Source organism: Bufo bufo, chromosome 4 (assembly GCF_905171765.1).
Source record: "Bufo bufo chromosome 4, aBufBuf1.1, whole genome shotgun sequence".
NCBI classification, from domain to species: Eukaryota; Metazoa; Chordata; class Amphibia; order Anura; family Bufonidae; genus Bufo; species Bufo bufo.
Window position 1 is genome coordinate 80,452,815 of NC_053392.1, and position 22,177 is coordinate 80,474,991.

The window sequence follows — 22,177 nt, forward strand, 5'->3', positions numbered from 1 at the left end:
GAAAGGTGCCTTGAGTTTGCATGTCACTTTGTCTTATTTGCAGGTGCTTCGTTTTTTTTCGGGTGCTGTAGCGCAGCATTGGCTAAGCAGTGTGGCTTTCTTTTTCTGTTTGTTGGGGTGGCCCGATGTCACAAACATTTCTTTATTGGCCAGGTTATCAGGGGCTGGAAGAAGGAGTCAATTTCACGGGACACTTGGCGACCTGTGTCTGTGGCATTGCTGGGTCAAATTTTTTCATCATTGCCCTCTATTAGTGTCGGGGTTTGATGTTTCTCTTTTTCGTGCAGTGTTTTCACTGGCCTTTTTTTGGGCCCTCCATATTTTGGGTTGGTTCCTCCTAGCGCTTCTTGGGCAGCTACGGTTCTAGTGTGTGTCTTATGGAGTTGATTGCTCTTCTGAAGTGGGATTTGGAGAGGTTTTTCTCAGTTTCTGTTTTGGTCTGGTCTAAGGTAGTTCCCTAGGCAATTTGGACGGCGGCCAAGGACGGCACAGCTGTCCTTGGCTAGAGTGTTGCGATTTGTTCGTGCTAGGGGTGGCGTGGTGGTTAGGCATAGACACCTGGAAGGCGATAATCGGAACCTGTTGTTGCCCAACGGGGTCCATTTGACTGATTGTGGGATGGACATTTTTCTGTTGGGGCTTCAGGATCGCATTGAGCGGGCATTGTTTTTGCTTGGTGGCGGTAGAAGCATTTCATAGGATTATGCATACTTCTGGTGGCGGGCTGGTAGCCCTCGAAAGGCCATAGAGAGTATGGTGCCACATGCCCCATGTCATAGCGACAGTTGGCATAAGGCCATTTTTGGGATAACAAGGTGGATAATCTCTGCTGTTTTTGCACTTTAATTAAATAAAGTTGAAAATGTTTTATATAGTTTTGTTTAATAAAGCTGTGGCCAACACAAGAGTCACCTAAATGTTTTGTGGTAGTCTATTTATTCCATGTTCGGTTCAGTGTGGGCTTGGGCTGGGCCACTTTCGAGACCAGTTTATGAATAGGGATGGGTTATTAGCTTTATATGCAGTCTTTATTTTAGCACAAGGTCGCAACATACAAACATGTGAAAAAAGTGACACAATATTAAGACTTTCCAAATGCATTATGTGTACCATGGTCTGGTCCCTGTTTAACTGCCACTTTGACTTCTAAATTAATAGGAGTAGCTATTCTATTTCACAATGCCTTATTTTCTAGGGCAACATGCTCACCCTAAGGCCTCTTTCACATGAGCGGTATGAAATGTGTCAGACTGTTCAGTGAAAGCTGGATGATATTACATTCAAGTTGAACCAGTTTGTAATTTGTTTTCCCCGCTGGTGAAAAAAAATGGAGACTAACATGCAGCATTTCCTAGCCACCATTAGTGAAAAAAACATCCCGTGTACTGTAAATTTTCACTGACTCATTCACTTGAATATACCAGTTATGTGTGAAAAACAGATGAAGACAGAACGTGCTGCAATTTTTCCTGAATGGACAGATGGTCAGTGATTAGACTCTGACACGTTCCGCATTGCTCGTGTGAAAGAGGCCTCGATGTTCAGTCCAGATGCTGTCCATTGTAAAAACAGACCACATCCGGACGGAAACATTGCCTGTGTGAAAATAGACTTACGGTAGATTTTTATATGTCTCCTTTCTTCTCTACAACATCAAATATACACTTCTAAACATACTGTAAATGCGCCAAGATACAAAATGTGACAGTACTAGTATCTCATGAACAAATGTTTAGACAATCATCCTCTGGTGAAGTCACTTCAATACTGCGCTCCCAACATGCCTGGATCGATCCCCTGCCACTGCACAAGGCCACATTGCCTCCGCACTACTCAATATTATGCATTTTTCTTTATGTAAACCTTGGCATGTGCTTCACACCTCGTGACAGGACTATACTATTATCCCCATGTTCATCATTCTTACTCCATATGGATTACTTCCTAAAACCAGACAATTTATGCCACAAAGGTACCACCTGTACTGTGGTGCTCATAACCGTTTCTGACCATGCCCCAAAACACTTACCATTACTGTGGGATGGTGAGTAGAAACTCATTATTCCCTGTCTGTCATGACAGACAGGGAATAGTGCAACCCTGAGCTTCACCCAAACCACTTTCTGTACCGATTCGGATGAGCCCCCCTAAACGGCAGCACCCAACTGGGCGATGGTCCCTAACAAGGACAGAGGGAGACTCCAGAGCCAACAGACAAACGAAAATCAAAACGAAAACCAGGAGATCACATCAGAGACAGCACAGCAGTCAGAGACTAGGGCCCCATTCACACAAGCATATTTTTGGTCTGTCTCCAAACCAAGTTAGCCAGGGAAACAGACCTCCTACATTTTGGTGTCCACTGGTGCAATTTCCTGGATAACAATCTAACTTGGGTCATCCTACTCTCATGTGGTGCACCTCAAAAACAAACATGCACTGTCATATAATTTCTTAAGTCATACACAGTACATAGGCATATTGAACAGAAAGCCAAACATGCCACCTTATATATACAGGTCTCTTTACTGCCAACATGGTTATTTGAACCATCTGAACGAGGATTTCAAACAATGTTATCTTTAGGCCAAACACTTGGTGGACGTTTTTATATTAACGCAAGCCAAGCACAGTATACAACTCACATGAAGCAATTATTTTAGATGGGATAAGACTAGGAAACTATCGGCAAAATCAAAGAGGTTATCTGGGTTGCACTGCAAATCCCGTTTGGCAGTTACTTCCAGGATCACGTGCCGTACACTGGGCACATGATTCAAAACCTGGGGTTAGAACCTCCGCACCGCTGTGGCAAGAGATTCAGACTCAAGCATGCGCTGCGGGTTCTAACCCCCGGCTAGAATCAAGTTCTGTACATTGGGAAGTGGAAACGCACAAGATCATGGCACTACCTGGATAATATACACTACAAGAGAAAAAAACTGCATTTTGAAAATGTTATTCTGTGCCCAATCAAGTCCAAACCTCAACAACATACATACATAACACGTTCATGCAATATTACTCAAAACCACAGTTGCAGTCAAAATTATTCGACCCCCCATTGCAAATTAGGTTCATCAGCCAAATTTACAAACTTTCAGCCGTTTGTAATAAACCAATCAAACACATGTTGCACGCGTCGCGTTCCTCCAATGAAAAATCTGTTCAGTTCATTTGAATGGGTCAGGAACGCATATGGATTTCTGCCCATTTCAGGTGAATGGAACTGATTCATTCAGTTGCGGAAATTTCTGAGACAAAATCTGCAGCGTGTGAAGGCACCATTAATTAGCTCAACACAATTAATATAACAAGTGTCTTCTCCAATTTGAACACAAAGTGCCACTTTTAATGTCCACTGCACTTTCAAAAGTTTTCAATCCCCTGAATTGAATCCCTGTGACTGTGATATTTGAGAGCTGCTTCCCAAAAAGTTAAGAGATCATTGCCTTGCACAAAGAAAGAAAAGGATACAGAAAGATAAGAAAAGCACTGAATCTTCCTAGAGATACAGTTGGAAGTAATAGTTAACAAATTTAAAACAACACTGCCTACACTACCAGGACATGGCAAAAAAATGAAGCTATCCCAGGCTGCCGCCAGATTCCTGATGTGCCCGCCGCTGTTCCGCTCCATCAGACAGGCATGGGTACCACTTCACTCAGCCTCCTGGTCTTGTTCCGGGGGACCTGATAACCCTCCTCTTCTTCATCTGCAGTTGGCCCGGCCTCCAGAGTTTCATCCGTCTGCTGCTGACCGCACTTTTCTTCATTGCCACCCATAGAACTGTTGCGGACTCCAATTCATCTGCCCCAGGGTATTTAAGGCTACTTTCACACTTGTGGTGTTAAGGCCTCATGCACACGACCGTTGTTGTGTTCCGTGTCTGTTGTTCCGTTTTCCGTGATTTTCGGCGGACCCATTGACTTTCAATGGGTCCGTGGAAAACTCGGATAATGCACCGTTTGTCATCCGCGTCCGTGATCCGTGTTTCCAGTCTGTCAAAAAAATATGACCTGTACTATTTTTTTCACGGACAACGGTTCGCGGACCCATTCAAGTCAATGGGTCCCTGAAAAAACACGGAGGCACACAAGATTGTCGTCCGGGTCCGTTTTTTTCCTATCATTTGCATGGCAAACTTGACTTAGATTTTTTTTCACTTTCCTTCATGTCTGGTGATCCTCCAAAAATCAAGGAAGACACACGGAAACAAAAACGGATCACGGAACAACGCAACTCCATTTTGCGGACCGCGAAAAAATGTCGTGTGCATGAGGCCTAATTCTGGTATTGAGATTTCTCAGAGGATCTCAATACCTGAGTTAAACGGATCCGTTTTGATTTTGCTCATCAGGATGCACCCGTTCTGTTAGGATGCGGTTGTGTGAAATCAAAATAAAAAGAAACGGATCCGTCACCATTGACTTACATTGTTTTCAATGCCGGATCCGTTTTTATAACAGGACACAAAACTGCTTCAAGCCGTCACAAAACGGAATGATGCTGGAATGGAAGACATTTTGATGCATCCTGAATGGATCTCTTTCCATTTAGAATGCATGAGGACTAAACGGCGGTTTTTTTTCTGGTATTGAGATCCTCTGCCGGATCTTAATACCGGAAAACAACATTGCAAGTGTGAAAGTAACCTAAGATATGTTCCACTGTGGGAGACTGCCTGAGCCATAGGTGTATCTAGCATGCTAGTCCCTGCAAAGCTCTTGTGTTCCTTTTGTCTGCTCGTATACTGCCTTCCCGTGTACCCAATTCCTGACTGACCCTCCGCTGCCTGCCTGTGCCTGATTACAGTATTGACCCTTTCCTGCCAACGTTGACCATAGACCTTTTTCACAAATTTGCACAAACTCTGTCTGCCCTGACCTCGGCCTGTTACTGACTACAAGTTTTTCCTGACCTTGGTGCTCTGTACCGATCTTTCTGACCCCTATGGGTCAGCTGTCAACGACACTGGGACTTCTCTAAGAGGAAGTGATCTGGTGGCTCGCCTGCAGCAAAGTCCAGATCCCTGCATAGGGGTTAAAGGGTGAATATCAGGGGAATGCCAGTATAACACCCTTAACTTTAGCCCAAAGTGAAACCAGTTGGTTGACACAGTGGTTCCACACCAACTGATTATTACACCTGAGGAGATAGGTGGTTGAAAAACCTCAAGTATCTTCAACAGAACTGCAGCAAGATTTGGTGGCAGCAGGCACTGAGCTTTCAGTTTGCATGGTAAGGAGCATAATAAATCATTAAAGGGATTCTGTCACCTCTCATAACCCAAATTCGGATTTTAAACCAGTCATGCTCCACAGCTTACCTTGAATCGGCTGTGCTGTTCTATATTGTAATCCGTCCAGTAGTTTTGCAGAAAACGACTTTATAATTATGCAAATTAACCCTGAAGGTGCCCAGAGGGGAGTTATGTTCCCCTTTGTGTGCCCAGTAACGCCCCTCTTACAGTGCCCAAAACGCCTTCCTCCAGAATCCCTAACCGCCCACAGCGTCTCATCCCTCTCCTCCCCCTCCCTGACGGCCGAGCAAAGTCTCGCGCAGACGCAGTACCCACTGAGGGCTGCGCCAGTGTGATTTGCTGGAGACTGAGGGCAGGAGCTTCATCGTCGTCACTGGGCATGCGCCGAGACCAGTGACGTCCAATGCTCGCTCTTCCCTCAGTCTCCAGCAAATCGCACTGGCGCAGCCCTCAGTGGGTACTGCGTCTGCGCGAGACTTCGCTTGGCCGTCAGGGAGGGGGAGGAGAGGGATGAGACGCTGTGGGCGGTTAGGGATTCTGGAGGAAGGCGGTTTGGGCACTGTAAGAGGGGCATTACTGGGCACACAAAGGAGGAACATAACGCCCCTCTGGGCACCTTCAGGGTTAATTTGCATAATTATAAAGTCGTTTTCTGCAAAACTACTGGACGGATTACAATATAGAACAGCACAGCCGATTCAAGGTAAGCTGTGGAGCATGACTGGTTTAAAATCTGAATTTGTGTTATGAGAGGTGACAGAATCCCTTTAAGATCTCCATGCCCGAACTCCAAGACGTACACCTCTACTGACCCAAAAGCACAAGAAAAGTTGGCACCAGCATGTTCAAAACCAAAACCATATAAATAAATCAAAGATGTTTTTGGATTCTTTTGCGTGGAGCAATGAAACTAAACTGGAACTTTTCAGGCATACGGACCAGCAGTGTGCCTGGAGGGGGAAGAATGAAGCATATGCTGAAATGAACACCCTGCCTACAGTGAAGCATGGCATTGGCATGCTGAAGTTCTGGGGCTGTTTTGCTTCCTCTGGTATGGGAAACCTGCAGCGTGTGAAGGGCAAGATGGATTCAATCAAGTATTAGGAAATCCTAGGAGAAAACATCATGCATTCCATGAGGAAGTTGAAGTTTGGTCGTCATTGGATCTTTCAACAGATTTAGAACAATGATCACAAGCATTCCTCAAAGTCCACCAAAATTTGGTTTCAGAAGAAGCCGTGGAGGATTGTGGAGAGGCTGTCACAGTCCCCTGACATGAACCCCATAGAAAATGTTTGGTGGGATTTGAAGAAGGTGGCAGCAGAATACAAACCCAAAAATATTAGTGAACTGAAGGGGCTAAGATCCCTCAGGAATGCTGCCAGAAGCTGGTGTCTGGCTAGGCTTCACACTTACAGCAAGCAAAAAGGTTCTCTACTAAGTACTAAAGAGACTTATTATGAACGGGCTGAATAATCCTAAATCTGCAGTAGTAATTAAAATTGGCATTTTGTGTTTTGAATTTGGAGTAACCACTTGCTATATTAGAGCTATGTAAAAGTATATTCATGTTTGGTATATTGCAAACAGCAGAAAGTTTGTACATTTCACTAATAAACCTAATTTGCAAGGGGGGATGACTAATTTTGATTGTACGTATATAGGCAGCAATGCTGTAATCAGCTACAGACGGCTCCAAACAAAGTGCACAGGATAAGGTACTTCAGCCTGAATTTAACTTATTAGCATATAAAATCCAAGTAGTATTAACATCATCAAAAGGTGTCATACCAGATTCAAAGTATCAAATCCATAGAATTCAGCAGTCCTGGTAGGCAGCACTTTGAAGTTGGTGTGATCCACACGTCATTCACCCCTGTATCAAAGTTTCAAGGGACTCTGCACCCTTTTTTAGCTTGAAAAAGGTGGTAGAGTCCCCACAATGTAGGCGTTGCGTTCCAGTAGTAGTAAGACTGTACAGGTATGGACTTGATACTCTGGTTTGACGCCTTTTGATGTTTAAATGCTAATAAGAAAATTCCTGCTTAAAGTGCTTGTCTCGTCTCGCCGTTACTAATGCGAGATGAGACACAGCTGCGACCACCTCCCGGCCAGAAAACAGCTGTCATTGCCGTACATGAGAGCTACTGAAACAGCGTAGCACAACAAGCTTTGCAGTTTCTGAGTCTCCGGCCCGGAAGTGGTCGGAGCGGTTTCTCATCTCGCCTTAGTACCTTGACAACTCCTTTAAGTACCTTGTCCTGTGCACTTTGTCTGCAGGTGTTCGTGCTGGGAGTGACGGATCCTAGGAAAATGAAGCTTGCAGTTTTGAATACCACATGGTGTCTTCAATATATTATGTAATTATCTACAGACACACAGAACCAGCTGCCGTCCACTGATCCTCCCAAACGGACCTCTGAAGATGGAGAATTTTTCTTAATTCCTATATCAAGATGTTGTCAACCAAGAGCCTTTCTCCATAAAAATATGCTGGGCCCAGATGGACTATCAGCTATGATAAATTATTCAACCCCAGATCACCCCCTTACCTTTTTAATGAATTCCATCTACAGTATTGTGGCAGGCTTCCATGAAACACGGATAATACTCCTGCCAAAACCAAAGAAAGATCTGACAGGGGTTGGGGCATATCACACGAAGGGCCTCATTTATCAAAACTATCTAACAGGAAAACTGTCTCAATGTCCTTTTACATGGGACGATGTACAAACAGATTTTTGGAAAGGAAGCGTTCCTTCCCAACAATCTGCTGATCACAAGCGGAGGAGACCGATGCACTTACATGCAGCAATCTCCTCCAGAGTATGGGGAGCAGTGATCGCGAATGCCATCGCTCTTCCCCATAACGAATCGTTGTTTCCCGGCAGCAGATCGTGTTTACACAGCACAATCTGCCACCGGGAAAGGCCTCTTGCACATGACCTTTTGTTTTGTTTTTTTGTATTTTGCGGACCGCAAAAAACGGATCCACAAAAAAAAATGATGACGTCCGTGGGCATTCCGTTTTTTGCAGAACGGAACAGCTGGCCCCTGATAGAACAGTATAATCCTTGTCCGTTATTTTGACAACGGAACGGAAAAATGGATATATACGGAAACGGAAGGCATACGGAGTACCTTCCGTTTTTTTTGTGGATCCATTGAAATTAATGGTTCTGTATACGGAACGCAAAAAAAGGAACGTAAACAGAAAAAAAAAACGGACGTGTGCAAGAGGCCAAACAAGGATTTTTTGTGCTTCACAAATGATCCAATTACACGTTTTTTTTTAAAAATAGGAAATTACTTTTTACCCACACACCTACTACTCAAAATACACAAAAGGGACAGAAGTATTGGGACACACCTTGTAAGGCCCCATTACATGGGCCAATGATCGAGGCAATTAACAGGAATGAGCGTTCCTAGGAATACTCTTTCTGATAATTGCCCTGCATAAAGGTACTGCAAACGCTCGTTCATCAGGTGAAAGCAACCCGATAAGGTCACCTAAATCAATCTTTCTGGGCAGCAAATCATGCTATGTAAACAACAATCTGCTGTCCAGAAACAATGATTCTCAGGAGCAATCAGTGGTCCCCATACAGAAGAGGTGATGGCTGCATGTAAACACAGCTCTCACTTCTTCTGACGAGCAGGCAATTATTGAGAATAAAAGGCTTGTTCTCAATAATTGCCTGCTGTATTGACCTGTGTAAAGGGGCATTTAATCTTTAAATTTCAGGTGTTTCATGCAGTCCCATTGCCACAGCTCTATAAAAAATCAAGCACCTAGACATGCAGCCTGCCTTTACAAAAGAATGGGTTGCACCTAATTTCAGCATGGTACTGTAATAGCAGGCTAGAGAAGGATTACCCAGTGTTGAGATACATAGTGCATAAAAGTCGTCAATGCTCTGCTGACTCAATAACTGCAGAGATCCAAACGTCCAAACGAAAACTGTGGGCTGGGATATTCATGTCATGATCTGGGTTTAGCGACTAACACCAGGAGAACGTTACCTGTCTGACTGCATTGTGCCAACTATAAAGTTTGGTGGAAGAGGAATAATGATATGGGGGTGTTCTTCATGGTTGGCCATATCAAGACATTGGTTCCAGTGCACAAATCAATGTCCATTAAGGCATAGTCAGATGAGTCTGGTGCCCTGAATGAGTTGGATGAGTCTAGTGGCAGTCAGAGCCCTGACCTCAACCACAATGGACACCTCTGGGATGAATTAGAACAGAGACTGAGCCAGGCCCTCTCCTCCAACCTCACAAATGCTCTTCTGGATGAATGGACAAAAAAAATTCACACTCCAAAATCTTGTAGAAAACCTTTCCAGAAGAGTGGAACTCCATATTAATGCCTATGGATTTAGAATAGGAGAACATAAGAACTCTTGCAGGTATAATGGAGCACATTTACTAAGACCGGCTTTTACCTCTTGCACTGCCGTAAGATTCATCTAATTTATGACAAGGCATGTGCCTCGTCATAGATTAAGCGCCTCTATGGCAGTTCTTGTGCCTGGCAAAAAACTACGCCAACCCCTGGATAGCGTAGTTTTTGCTCCAACATTTACGCCTGTTTCCAAGCGTAAATTTGCTGAGGCTGGAGTCCCGGCACGCCAACTGGCCATCACTAAGTAAAACCAACTAAATATTGTCGCATGGCCAGTTAAAAATGTACATACAACTATTTTTTCACTAAAGTAGTCTCAAGTCCCTTAGTGCATGGCCCCAATACTTTTGTCCATATAGTGCAGGGATCAGCAACCTTCGGCACTTCACCTGCTGTGAAACTTCAACTCCCAGCATGTAAACTTACTCGGCTATTCTTGTAACTCCCACAGAAGTTAAAGGAGGATTCTGGGAGTTGTAGTTTCAGAACAGCAAGAGTGACGATGGTTGCTGAACCCTAATAGAGTAAATTTCCTTGACACCTTCCTGGAATATGTTTTGCCTGTTACCAGACACCGACAATTTCGTGAATTTATAAGTGGCTTATATTTTGTATTTCCACCGCTGCAAACCTATCTGAGCTCGGATGTCCTATCACAGTTTTTTGGAAAAACTGACTTTGATAAATAAATAACATATTTTTGCATCTGCATCTGAATCTCCTAGGGAGCACTGCAAGTACATCTTGTTAACCCATTCCTCCCCATAATAGAAAATAGTCCCTTACATATAGCCCCAGAGATACATATGTAAAGCCCCTGCGATATCCTGCTCCACTGTCTAGAGACAGATATGCCTATATATTTCTATTGATTCTGAAGTAGTGACGAATGAAAGGACCACTTCACTATGAGATCACTATACTACCAGCACTGAGAGGAGGAAAGGAGCAGGGAAGTTACTGAGCATGTTAGTCCACCTTTGAATGCAGGAGAAGGTGGACCAGAAGGATAAACAGCAGGGGGTGCTACTAGAGAGGAAAATGTAATACATATAAAAACCCGAACAATATTTTTATTGTATGCATATTGCAATAATACTTCACATAAAATGTATAGAATAAACTCCAGTGACATCAATAGAAGTTCTTGCTTAGTGATTTTTATTCAATATGCGGCTTAAGAGTGACATTTTGGCCATTTGTGGCCTTTTTCAAACTGGTGCCGCTCTGTGGTGAGGAGGAAGAAAGATGGCAGGAAAGGATGTGTGCAAGTATCACAGAGGGAAGACGCCATGGCTTAAGACGCATATTGAATAAAAATCACTAAGCAAGAACTTCTAATGATGTCACTGGAGTTTATTCTAAACATTGAACGGGGTAGGAACCGTACTTCCAGTTACAAAAAACGAAACCTGCAGCTCGTATCCAAGCATCTGCCTACTTCACATAAAATGTCAGTTATTGAACAGTAATACTTTTGTTGGGATAACCCCTTTAAAAGTAGAAATACTGCCTAAGCAGGGTACTGGCTGTCCAAAAAGAGACTGGCCTTGTATGGAGGACGTCTTAGCAATGCTCCATGGGAAAATAATATGCAATAATATCTCAAGGAAAGAGAATCATCTTACTAGTGCCACCCTGTGGATGTGGTTCCCTATGAGTCAAAATGTGACTTTTTAACAAGCCTTGGAAGATGCCAAGCCAGATATAGAGGGGGTGCTTGCCCCTCATCAATACAGAGTAGGATACTGGCTGGGTGTGATGCGTTGGATGCAGTTTAAGCAGGATACTAGCTCTACTTAAAGAGAGCAGTCCATGGCTAGTGGTGGCCCATTCTTCAGTAGTTACTTAGAATTCCTACCTTTTTCAACTGTTTCCTTTAGGATACACTTTTTCTTGCTACTTTGGAACCTCAATTTGATATGGGCCTCCATGACATCGCCAGTCTCCCCTGTATAATCCCAGTGTGAACTGTCCCCAAACAGCTTTACTACCTTCCAAAATGTGATGGATCATCACTGGCTCTAGGTGGTTCTTCTCTACCACACCTCATCTCAGAACGGTCATGGAGATGATGTGCTTTGTTGACATCTCAATACAGTAAAGTACATTTATATTGTGGTCACTGTTACCAAGTGTTTCATGAACAGTGATATTCCCAACCAGATCCAACAGAGCATCACTTCTTTTTGAATCTTCCACAAAGTGGCCCATAAAGTGGTCTTGCAGAAAGTTGAAGAATTTCCCCCCCTTTACAGTTGATGCAGAACCATGATCCCAATCAACATCTGGGAAGATTAAATCTCCCATTATCACCAATGTACCTGCAGATGCAGACCGCTCCATTTGGTTATACAGCTAAACTTCTTTCTCCTCAGTAATGTTAGGGGTCTACAAGATATATTTTTAATTTTATTTCCTTTTACGATTCCACCCATAAACGTTTAACATCCTCATCATCGCCCATAACTGCCTTTTTCACACTTGCTTTCATGTCACTCCTAACATGCAGATCCTCCTTTCCTATTTGTCCTGTCTTTTCATAAAGAGCATAAAACCCTGAAGATTATCTTCCCAGTCATGTGAAGAGTCTAGCTATGTCTCAGCCACAACAACTACATCAATGTGTTCCCCTGGTTCAATGGATTCAAGCTCCCCCATTGCTATTTAATTTTTCACACCCGAGAGCCAGAAATCGGACCACGACAAATTAGATATTAATGACCTATTCCGAGGATAAGTCATCAATATTTTAATAAGGTAAAATCTGTTTAAATATTTTAACTATAAGGCAATACACATTTGTAAATGGAAAGGATGATATGCAGTTAATTTGCATTTATGTAATCTCACCTTTTTTTTGTTAAACACACGTGATTTTAGAGAGTCAGTTAATACTCAGCAGAATACAATCTGCTATTTCCAGCCTGTACAGCAGCTATTGGCACACTAGAGGAATTGATATTAGAGCTCCAAAGGTAATCTCAGTTCTTCTCAGCTTTTCATATAAATAGATAATTTGGAACAACATAGTATAATCTGGGACAAAGAACTGAATACTGTACTGAGACCCCACTGGTGAAGTGATTTTACTGATGTTAATTTAACTACCAACATTTTTCCATTTTTTTGTATTAACCCCTTTCTGATGGAACAATTTTTCTCACTCTATGCATTTACGGAACCATAAATATTTATTTTTCCCATTCACATAGATATATGAGGGCTTGTTTTTTGGGGGGACATTTTGTACTTTTTAATGGCACCATTTAATATTGCATTCAATTAAGTTAGAAGCTGGGAAAAATTCTCAATGGGGTGGAATTGGAAGAGAAAACATTTCTGCCACACCTTTTTGGGTTTTCTTTTTATGGTGTTCCCTATGCTGCAAAACGGCCATGTTACCTTCATCCTCTGGGTCAGTGCAATAAAGGCGATACCACTTTAAAAGAATAAAAACATTGGGAAATGTTTTAATTTTTTTATTTGCCTCACCATTTTCTGGCCATTCTGGGGTGTGTATGACTTTTTGATAAATTTTTATAAAAATTTTTGGGGAAGGTGAAGGAACCAAAAATCGGCAAATAGGCCATTTAGATTTTTTTCTTCCTCTACAGCATTCAACGTATGGGATAAATATGTTTATATTTTCATAGTATGGGCATTTTAGTGCTAATGATGTTTATTTTTTTAATGTGGAGGAAGGGAACGTTAACATGCAATTGTCAGATCACTTCTCCCATAAACTGCAATAAATTACCATTGCAGTCTATGGGAGACTCCCTATCTTCCTATGGAGCCCTGCCAACAGCCAGTCAAAACCTCTTCCAAAACGCTTGTAAATACTCCTCTAAAACCGCCACCAAATTAGAAATCTGCCACCAAAAACTACCTGTTTCAGCTACTGATTTGCAATCACAGATTTTAATCATGTGAACATAGCATCAAACTCTACAAAATATATCAAATAGAATAAGGGTATGTCATGATGGGATGTATATGCTGTGTATTTGCTGCCACAGATTTGTGGGTGGCTAACCCACAGCATTGTACAGTTATCAGCAAAGTTGATGAGATTTAAAAGGGATTGTCCGGGCAAAGACCATAGACAGCCGCAGACAGGAAGAGAGAAGGGAGACAGCACATGGGTACTGCGCGCGCCGTCTCCTCGTTCAGCTGATCAGTGGGGGTGCCAGGCGACGGATCCACGCCAATCTGATATTGATGACCTATCCTGAGGATAGGTCATCAATAGTAAAAGCACGGACAACCCCTTTAAGAAAATTCATCCACATGATGAGAAAAAAACTAACAAAACATAGCATATATTGACCAGTGGTGCATTTTTTAAATTTGCAATATTTCAACTTTTCATGCAAATTGTGGATCCACAAAACACGGATTCTACATTTTGCAGAAGAAATCTTCCTGCCCTCTGTCGCAAAATGAACAAGATTAGGACATGAAAACTGACATATGGATGCAGACAGTACATGGTGTGCCATCTGCATCTTTTGCTGCCCCATTGAATAAATGGGTCTGCCTCCGACCTGCAAAAAATGTGGATCAGATGCAGACAAAAAACACGGTCGTGTGCATGAATCCTGATGTTGTATAATGTGCTCCATACTGCTGCTACAGAGCAAGCACAGCTCCATTCAAAGCACAGCGGCCATGGTGGGTTACTGCAGCTCACTTCCCCTTTCACCCGACCCCAACCACTACAATTTGAAAAGACTTGCGCTTCCAGCCCTGTACAAAGTATTCGTTCCAGCTGCAGGGAACAGCTGATCGGAGAGGGTGAAGGGTGTCAGCCCCACTGATCTGATATTGATGACTTATCCGGAGAATTGGTCATCAATATCTTGAGCCTGGAAACCCTCCTTAAAGGGGTTATACAACTTTAAACTTTTCTATATTAGACTCATTCAGAGTGGCGTACCTGCGGTGGGGTTCATACTTACCTGGTCTCTGCCACTGGGTTACGGCCAGTGTTCCCTCTAAGGCTACTTTCACAGTGGCGTTTCTGGGTCCGCTTGTGAGATTTGTTTCAGGGCTCTCACAAGCGGCCCAAAACGGATCAGTTCAGCCCCAATGCATTCTGAATGGAAAATGATCCGTTCAGAATGCATCAATTTGGCTGCATTTGGTCTCCGTTGCGTTTTTTAGACGGTCAATAAAACACAGCTTGCAGCGTCTTGGTGACCGTCTGACTATGCGGAGCCAAACGGATCCGTCCTGACTTACAATGTAAGTCAATGGGGATGGATCCGTTTTTCACTGACACAATATGGTGCAGTTGAAAACGGATCCGTCCCCCATTGACTTTCAATGTAAGTCAAGACAGATCAGTTTTGACTTAGACTTTTTTTTGGATGAATAATGCAAACAGATACAAGCGTTTGCATTATTGGTGCGGATCCGTCTGAGTAGATACAAGACGCATCTGCACCAAGTGTGAAAGTAGCCCAAGCTGCGCGGGTGCGCGGCCGCGCAGTAATTACTGTGCCCCCGCTCACAAGTTTAATAGGTCCGCTCAGTGCCCGCTCACCCTGCTTCCAAAATGCCCACACACTTGCCCAAACTAGTGATGAGTTCTTCCAAACTTCCTCCTTCTGTGTGCGTGGTAAGCGGGGCGCCGCCTACCACATATTCCCGTGCTACTGCTGCCTCCTCCTTCTTTTTCTGACCGAAGAGGAGGAGCAGCAGTGCACAGGGAGAGGTAACGTGGAGGCGGCGTTGGCGCCGCCATCTTAGAAGCTAGACTTCTCCTGAGGCTGAGAGTTGCCTGCTACATAAGTATGCTGGGGACAGTCCTGGAGGGCATTCTGCTGCAGAACACAAGGGGTGAAACTGTGAAAGTACCACTGGCAGGAACATACCATCCCATCCCAGTGATAGTCTATCACTGGAATGGTGTGCTCCTGCCAGTGGTTTCACCCCTTGACAAGGACCCTTGTGTCCTGCAGCAGCATGCCCTCCACCTATATACAGCCTACAACTATATACTGCCTATATCTATATACAGCCTATACCTATATACTGCCTATACCTATATACAGCCTACAACTATATACTGCCCCTACCTATATACAGCCTATACCTATATACAGCCTATACCTACAGTATATACAGTCCACACCTATATAGTATATACAGCCTACAACTATATACAGCCTACAACTATATACTGCCGATACCTATATACTGCCTATACCTATATACTGCCTATACCTATATACAGTCTACACCTACAGTCAGGTCTATAAATATTGGGACATCGACACAATTCTACCATTTTGGTGTTCTATATACCACCACAATGCATTTGAAATGAAATTAACAAGATGTGCTTTAACTGTAGACTGTCAGCTTTAATTTGAGGGTATTTACATCCAAATCAGGTGAACGGTGCAGGAATTACAGAAGTTTGCAATGTGCCTCCCACTTGTTAAGGGACCAAAATGGGACAATTGGCTTCTCAGCTGTTCCATGGCCAGGTGTGTGTTATTCCCTCATTATCCCAATTACAATGAGCAGATAAAAGGTCCAGAGTTCATTTCAAGTGTGCTATTTGCATTTGGAATCTGTTGCTGTCAACTCTCAAGATGAGATCCAAAGAGCTGTCACTATCAGTGAAGCAAGCCATCATTAGGCTGAAAAAACACAACAAACCCATCAGAGAGATAGCAAAAACATTAGGTGTGGCCAAAACAACTGTTTGGAACATTCTTAAAAAGAAGGAACGCAGCGGTGAGCTCAGCAACACCAAAAGACCCGGAAGACTACGGAAAACAACTGTGGTGGATGACCAAAGAATTCTTTCCCTGGTGAAGAAAACACCCTTCACAACAGTTGGCCAGATCAAGAACACTCTCCAGGAGGTAGGTGTATGTGTGTCAAAGTCAACAATCAAGAGAAGACTTCCCCAGAGTGAATACAGAGGGTTCACCACAAAATGTAAACCATTGGTGAGCCTCAAAAACAGGGAGGCCAGATTAGAGTTTGCCAAACGACATCTAAAAAGCCTTCACAGTTCTGGAACAACATCCTATGGACAGATGAGACCAAGATCAACTTGTACCAGAGTAATGGGAAGAGAAGAGTATGGAGAAGGAAAGGAACTGCTCATGATCCTAAGCATACCACCTCATCAGTGAAGCATGGTGGTGGTAGTCTCATGGCGTGGGCATGTATGGCTGCCAATGGAACTGGTTCTCTTGTATTTATTGATGATGTGACTGCAAACAAAAGCAGCAGGATGAATTCTGAAGTGTTTCGGGCAATATTATCTGCTCATATTCAGCGAAATGCTTCAGAACTCATTGGACGGCGCTTCACAGTGCAGATGGATAATGACCCAAAGCATACTGCAAAAGCAACCAAAGAGTTTTTTAAGGGAAAGAAGTGGAATGTTATGCAATAGCCAAGTCAATCACCTGACCTGAATCCGATTGAGCATGCATTTCACTTGCTGAAGACAGAACTGAAGGGAAAATGCCCCAAGAACAAGAAGGAACTGAAGATAGTTGCAGTAGAGGCCTGGCAGAGCATCACCAGGGATAAAACCCAGCGTCTGGTGATGTCTATGCGTTCCAGACTCCAGGCTGTAATTGACTGCAAAGGATTTGCAACCAAGTATTAAAAAGTGAAAGTTTGATTTATGATTATTATTCTGTCCCATTACTTTTGGTCCCTTAACAAGTGGGAGGCACATATGCAAAAACTGCTGTAATTCCTACACCCTTCACCTGATTTGGATGTAAATATCCTCAAATTAAAGCTGTCAGTCTGCAGGTAAAGCACATCTTGTTTGTTTCATTTTAAATCCATTGTGGTGGTGTATGGAGCCAAAAATGTTAGAATTGTGTCCATGTCCCAATATTTATGGACCTGACTGTATATACAGTCTACACTGTCTAGACTGTACATAGGTGTAGACTGTATATAGATATAGGCTATATATAGGTATAGACCCTATATACAGTGGCGGAAATAATTATTTGACCCCTCACTGATTTTGTAAGTTTGTCCAATGACAAAGAAATGAAAAGTCTCAGAACAGTATCATTTCAATGGTAGGTTTATTGTAACAGTGGCAGATAGCACATCAAAAGGAAAATCGAAAAAATAACTTTAAATAAAAGATAGCAACTGATTTGCATTTCATTGAGTGAAATAAGTATTTGAACCCCTACCAACCATTAAGAGTTCTGGCTCCCACAGAGTGGTTAGACACTTCTACTCAATTAGTCACCCTCATTAAGGACACCTGTCTTAACTAGTCACCTGTATAAAAGACACCTGTCCACAGAATCAATCAATCAAGCAGACTCCAAACTCTCCAACATGGGAAAGACCAAAGAGCTGTCCAAGGATGTCAGAGACAAAATTGTAGACCTGCACAAGGCTGGAATGGGCTACAAAACCATTAGCAAGAAGCTGGGAGAGAAGGTGACAACTGTTGGTGCGATTGTTCGAAAATGGAAGGAGCACAAAATGACCATCAATCGACCTCGCTCTGGGGCTCCACGCAAGATCTCACCTCGTGGGGTGTCAATGGTTCTGAGAAAGGTGAAAAAGCATCCTAGAACTACACGGGAGGAGTTAGTTAATGACCTCAAATTAGCAGGGACCACAGTCACCAAGAAAACCATTGGAAACACATTACACCGCAATGGATTAAAATCCTGCAGGGCTCGCAAGGTCCCCCTGCTCAGGAAGGCACATGTGCAGGCCCGTCTGAAGTTTGCCAATGAACACCTGAATGATTCAGAGAGTGACTGGGAGAAGGTGCTGTGGTCTGATGAGACCAAAATAGAGCTCTTTGGCATTAACTCAACTCGCTGTGTTTGGAGGAAGAAAAATGCTGCCTATGACCCCCAAAACACCGTCCCCACCGTCAAGCATGGGGGTGGAAACATTTTGCTTTGGGGGTGTTTTTCTGCTAAGGGCACAGGACAACTTATTCGCATAAACGGGAAAATGGACGGAGCCATGTATCGTGAAATCCTGAGCGACAACCTCCTTCCCTCTGCCAGGAAACTGAAAATGGGTCGTGGATGGGTGTTCCAGCACGACAATGACCCAAAACATACAGCAAAGGCAACAAAGGAGTGGCTCAAGAAGAAGCACATTAAGGTCATGGAGTGGCCTAGTCAGTCTCCGGACCTTAATCCAATCGAAAACCTATGGAGGGAGCTCAAGCTCAGAGTTGCACAGAGACAGCCTCGAAACCTTAGGGATTTAGAGATGATCTGCAAAGAGGAGTGGACCAACATTCCACCTAAAATGTGCGCAAACTTGGTCATCAATTACAAGAAACGTTTGACCTCTGTGCTTGCAAACAAGGGTTTTTCCACCAAGTATTAAGTCTTTTTTTGTTAGAGGGTTCAAATACTTATTTCACTCAATGAAATGCAAATCAGTTGCTATCTTTTATTTAAAGTTATTTTTTCGATTTTCCTTTTGATGTGCTATCTGCCACTGTTACAATAAACCTACCATTGAAATGATACTGTTCTGAGACTTTTCATTTCTTTGTCATTGGACAAACTTACAAAATCAGTGAGGGGTCAAATAATTATTTCCGCCACTGTAGGTATAGGCTGTAGATATGTATAGATGCTATATAGGTGTAGACTGCATATAGGTATATAATGTATATAGATATAGGCTGTATATATGTACATAGGTATAGGCTGTATATAGGTATAGAGTGTATATAGGTATAGGCTGTATATATGTAAATAAGTATAGGCTGTATATAGGTATATCTATCTATCCCACAGGGGTTATATTGTCCGGCATGGTGTAACCTCCAAACATTTGCTGTACAGTATACATTATAATCCCTGCACCATGCTGTACAATATACAATATAATCCATACACCATACAGTAAAATATACAGTATAATCCATACAGCATGCTGTAAAATATACATTATAATCCATGCAGTTCAACATACAGTATAAGGGCTCTTTCACACTTGCGTTGTTGGAATCCGGCGTGCACTTCCGTTGCCGGAGGTGCCCGCCGGATCCGGAAAAACGCAAGTGTACTGAAAGCATTTGAAGACGGAGCCGTCTTCAAAATGCTTTCAGTGTTACTATGGCACCCAGGACGCTATTAAAGTCCTGGTTGCCATAGTAGGAGCGGGGAGCGGGGGAGCGGTATACTTACAGTCCGTGCGGCTCCCGGGGCGCTCCAGAATGACGTCAGAGCGCCCCATGCGCATGGATGACGTGATCCATGTGATCACGTGATCCATGCGCTTGGGGCGCCCTGACGTCACTCTGGAGCGCCCCGGGAGCCGCACGGACGGTAAGTATACTGCTCCCCCGCTCCCCGCTACACTTTACCATGGCTGCCAGGACTTTAGCGTCCCGGCAGCCATGGTAACCACTCTGAAAAAGCTAAATGTCGAGTCCGGCAATGCGCCGAAACGACGTTTAGCTTAAGGCCGGATCCGGATCAATGCCTTTCAATGGGCATTAATTCCGGATCCGGCCTTGCGGCAAGTCTTCAGGATTTTTGGCCGGAGCAAAAAGCGCAGCATGCTGCGGTATTTTCTCCGGCCAAAAAACGTTCTGTTCCGGAACTGAAGACATCCTGATGCATCCTGAACGGATTTCTCTCCATTCAGAATGCATTAGGATAAAACTGATCAGGATTCTTCCGGCATAGAGCCCCGACGACGGAACTCTATCCTGGAAGAAAAGAACGCAAGTGTGAAAGAGCCCTTACACCTACACTGTGGGGTTATGTTGTATATTGTACGGCATGGTGTATGGATTATAATGTACGGCATGGTGCAGGAATTATAATGTATATTTTACAGCATGCTGTATGGTTTATACTGTATATTTTACTGTATGGTGTATGGATTATATTGTATATTGTACAGCATGATGCAGGGATTATAATGTATACTGTACAGCATGGTGCATGAATTATGTATACTGTACAGCAGTGCAGGGATTATAATGTATATTATACAGCATGTGTAGGGGTTATACTGTATATTGTACAGCATGGTTTATGAACTATACTATAGATTGTACGGCATGGTGTAGGGATTATACTGTATCACACAGCATGGTGCAGGGATTATACTGTATATCACACAGCATGGTGCAGGGATTATACTGTATTGTAAGGGATGGTGCAGGGTTACACTGTATGTGACAATCATCTTAAGTTTTCCTATCGCCCACCTTTGAAGGCGTTGTGCCCAGCTCTGAGCGGACCCATCTCAGCAGCTGCCAAGGCTTAGAGGGAACACTGGTTACAGCTACAAAACTTCATGTCCGCCTCCAGTTCCCGAGTCTCTGGGAATCAACATCCTGTTGATGGGGTGGGGGGGTCATATGACCACTGCAGACAATCCATGGCAGCAGCAAGTGACGTGTCACCCATGTGGTTCGTCATTGCGTTACGTGCCACTCTGTTGGGACGTCACCGCAGTGGCAAGTGATTGTCTGCAGTGGTCATATGGCCCCCGTCAACAGTTGAGTCCAAGAGATCTGTGACCTGTGGAAGTGGAGTCGGAACCCAGCGGCATATACCACGTAAGTATGAACCCTGCAGAAGATCTGCTACTCCGAAGGGGTCTGTTAAAAAAAATATATAAAGTTGGATAACCCCTTTTAACTGTTATTAACTTTCTGTGTGGGATGGGGGGAAAAAAAATGCAGTTGTTCCATTGCTTTTTGCGTCAATTTTGCAGTATACCCTGTGGCATAAACGCAGGGGTGCACCTAGCCTTTCTGCTGCCTGAGGCGAAAACTGAAATGTAGTGTTGAGCGAACTTCTGTTTTAAGTTCGGCGTCTAAAGTTCGGCTTCCGGTTAGCGGAGAATCCCGATATGGATTCCGAATTCAGTTGTGGTCCGTGGTAGCGGAATCAATAATGGCCGATTATTGATTCCGCTACCACGGACCACAACGGAATTCGGAATCCATATCGGGATTCTCCGCTAACCGGAAGCCGAACTTTAGACGCCGAACTTAAAACAGAAGTTCGCTCAACACTACTGAAATGGTGCCCCTCCTTCCCCAACGCCAATTTCTTAACCTAACCGCTTCCCTTCAGCTCATGGACCTTTGGGTGCCTCTCTCTTTCCCCTACCTGGTGCTGCCTGAGGCAATCGCCTCACCTGGCCTCATTGGTGGTGCACCCCTGCATGAACGCTACCTTTATTTTGTGGGTCAGTACTAGGGATAAGCGAATCGACTTTGGATGCTGAGTTCGGTATTAAGGTTTTTTACATTCATATATAATTCACAAAGTCTCACGAAACTTCGCGAAGTAATAACTTCGGCTCATCGAAGCCAATACATTCTAATACTGTACGGAGCGCTCACTCTGTACAGTATTACAGCTAAGTTTTATGCAAAACGACATTGGATGAAGCAGCCGAAGTCGAACCGTTCATCCCTAGTCAGTACCATTACAGTTATTCCAAGTTCATATTGTTTTTATACTGTATATTTTACTACT

General features: G+C 43.5%; 1 protein-coding gene across 2 annotated transcripts in view; it reads right to left on the reverse strand.

The window, feature by feature from the left end:
• Positions 1-22,177, reverse strand: part of HECW2 (HECT, C2 and WW domain containing E3 ubiquitin protein ligase 2) — a 222,162-nt gene that overhangs the window by 198,904 nt on the left and 1,081 nt on the right. The gene's annotated exons all lie outside the window — the stretch shown is intronic.